At 43.1% G+C, this 3,137-nt stretch overlaps 1 long non-coding RNA gene across 1 annotated transcript; it reads right to left on the reverse strand.

The window, feature by feature from the left end:
* Positions 1 to 1,297: 1,297 nt before the first annotated feature.
* LOC147431006 (uncharacterized) lies at positions 1,298 to 2,836 on the reverse strand. Its single transcript, XR_015185748.1, has 2 exons — positions 1,797 to 2,836; positions 1,298 to 1,715 (listed from the first exon to the last, which is right to left on the reverse strand). It is a non-coding gene; the product is annotated as an uncharacterized LOC147431006 (long non-coding RNA).
* Between the last annotated feature and the right edge of the window lie 301 nt (positions 2,837 to 3,137).

Here is a 3,137-nt window from a genome sequence, read left to right on the forward strand (position 1 = left end):
TGTTTGAATCCCTTGTTGCTCCTCAATCAAATCTTGGATGTACCAAATGTCAGTTATCGTGCTATTTCATTGTTTGTTTGCTGCTCCGTTTGTATTAAAAGAAGCAACATCTTTACTTACTTTCCTATTATCACGCTTCTACAGGAACTTCAATTACATAACTACACCCCCAACGATGTGCGACATTTTTCTGTAATGGCCATCCAACATATTATAATCTCGATAAACAAACGTACAAGAGAGAAAGGGGTGAGAGCTGAGGAGTTCGAACAAGCTCGCGTTAACAAAATGACGCAGCGCTACAATCAGACTCAAGAAGAGGTTTGAAATAAATCAATATTATGCGGACGCCGCAGAAGTAGAGGAATGGGCTACACGTCAGCGGAAAGAGAAAGAACAAAGGGAAGCTCTACAGGTGCAAGATGCATGGGAAGCCGTGGAAGAGACCCATGATTTTGAACGATGTGAAAGGATGCCTGAGACCAGCGTCCCCAGAGGTAGAAGTAGCAGCAACCGGGACAGAGGGTAGGGGCGCGGTGGCAGCAACCGGGGGAGAGGGCAGGGAACCAGTGGCAACAGCCGAGGGAGAGGACAGGGGACAAGTGGCACAAACCAGGGGAGTAGTAGCAGAGAAAGGGAGCAATAACTTGTATACATCTTGACAGAAACAACACAATTTGTAAAGTTTTGAGACAATGAAAAGTGTACATTTTTCAAACATTGTTTGAGCGGCACAAAATGTCTCTGTATTAGTCATTTTGAAGAGTACATCATGGTTTGCATGGCATCAAAGCTCATTGCGTGCACAAGGTATGTGACCTAGCTTCTGGTGGAAGCAATTAAGTGAAGTGTATTTGAGAGTGACTCCTTGCACAATGTTGTTTTCTCCTTGCGTCTTAGAATCTGGAAAGAAGAAAAAGTTAGATTCTATGTCTTAATGTATGAAAGACAATCAAAATTCATCCATTTAGTAAGCACCTTTTTGCTGTTGAGACTGAATGCATACAATTCCGGCAAAAGTTGAAGTGCTTCACATGTAAGATCTAGCCTGAGCTGTGCAAGAGTTGTGCTTGACATTGTATCCATCACAGTAAGTAGGCTGTCTTGAAAGTAGAGCTCCATTGATAAAGGTTTTTTCTCGAGGTTAGACTCTGTATCTTGGTCGAGTGGAATAAGCTACCCACTAAGAAGATGATATTTAAAATAGTAAAACGACACTATGAAATTTTGAGAACAGATTTTGCCTAGTGATTTTTTCCTATCCCAATTATCATCTAAAAAGTCCAAACAGCTCTCAGACTTGCAAATGAACATTGTTGCGGTAGTTCTTATTTGCTCATCGAAGAAGAAATCTACAAACACTTCAAGAGGCATAAATAGTGCGAGCCGCACTATTTTTGTGGCAATTGAATTCTTGAGGGACTTTTGCATATCTTGAAACAACTTATTCCTAAAGCTTTCACTAGTTTGCAAAGCTGGCAAAGACCAATCCTTTCTGTCAAAGGATGGAAGTGACAAAGGAGCTACACGACCCCAACCAAAGGAAGTTCTCAGTTCCAAATATGACATATCATAAAAGAATATTCCATTATCTGCAAGTTCCTTGTGTTGTCTTCCTCGCTACATTTGCTCAAAAATAAATGCATGGAAAGCATAAAAAATCCCAACTATGCTCTCAACTGGTTGCCAATCTGTCCTATTCGATGGATAAATGCCTAAAACATACCAAAGATGATATCCACCAATTAACCTTCGAATATAATCATGCACTAAGTGAGATGCTCAAAATAACTTACAACTGGGTCGATGTCGTGGAAAACTTGGAGGAGATGTTTGCAACCTTAAGTCTGCATGCTGGAAAGCATGTTGTATGAGGACCTCTTTCACCCGCTTGCTTTGTGCACACACTTTAAACTCTTTAACTTGTCCCTTGAAAGCCTCCACGAAATCATTGCGTTGCCTTCTCTTCCTCCTCCTAGTTTGCAGTAGAACCCAACTTCCAATAGTTATTCGAGATGGTATCCATGCTTCATCATCTGTAGTATAACTGTTACAAATGCTAATAGAGTCAATGGTAGTGCTAGGCCTTCAAGAATTAGTCATGGTGTGCACTATAATACACAGAAAGTGTTAAGTATGGAGCCTGATTTACCCTTGTAATTTTTTGTGGTAAAAGCGCACATTTGTAAGGCCCCCATTATGAGGAGAAGCCATCGTGCGTGAAGGAAAATCACTCACCGGAAACCAAAATTTTCACGGACAAGAATCATGGGCAACTTTAAAGGCCTCGGGGGCGGAGGCCCCCGAGACTTTCTTTTTGCCGGAATATTCTTTTTTGCCGGAATAATATGGCCGGACGGCGGCCGAAAAGTGGTCGGAAAACAATCGGTCGGTTGGCCGGTGGCCGATAGTCAATGGCCGATGGCCGGTGGTCGGAAGTCAATGGCCGGCGGCCGGTGGTCGGAAGTCAATGGCCGATGGCCGGTGGCCGAATTCAATGGCCGGTGGCCGAATTCAAAAGCGGACTTGTCTTCTCAAGGGCGGCCACACATAGGCGGATTGGAGGGTCCGATTTGGACTTATTCTCACAAGGGTGGCTACACATGGCTGCCTCTCATAAAAGAGGGCAGCCCTTTTGGCCTATAAAAGGAGGCCATTTCTACACACATTTCATAGTGTGAAGTTGATGCAACAAGGTGAGTGTGAGGTGGTGAGAGTGAAGCAAGGCGGGAGCTCCATTAAGGGTATAATCCCTTTGTAAACTACTTCTTGTTTTGAAGTACTAAAGCCATTGAGTGGCTGCTTTCCCGTGGACGTAGCCCACATTGGGTGAACCACGTATATCGTGTGTACTCTCTCTCTCTCTCTCTCTCTCTCTACTCTATAATCTCGTGTATATAAATCTGTCTCTCTCCATTAAGTAATCTACTCAATTATCTATTTAGCTACGTCTTATTTCCTAACAACTGGTATCAGAGCAAGGTTTGCTCGTAGCTAAATTATCTCAAGGAAAGGATTCCTTGAATTGAGTGGGAGTTATGGCGGAGGAAGGGAAGCTCAAGATTGAAAAGTTCAACGGCAAAAACTACCAACATTGGAAGATGCAGATTGAAGACTATCTCTACCAGAAGGACCTC

This window comes from Adiantum capillus-veneris, chromosome 21, assembly GCF_014529385.1.
Source record: "Adiantum capillus-veneris isolate H3 chromosome 21, ASM1452938v2, whole genome shotgun sequence".
Lineage (NCBI taxonomy): Eukaryota > Viridiplantae > Streptophyta > Polypodiopsida > Polypodiales > Pteridaceae > Adiantum > Adiantum capillus-veneris.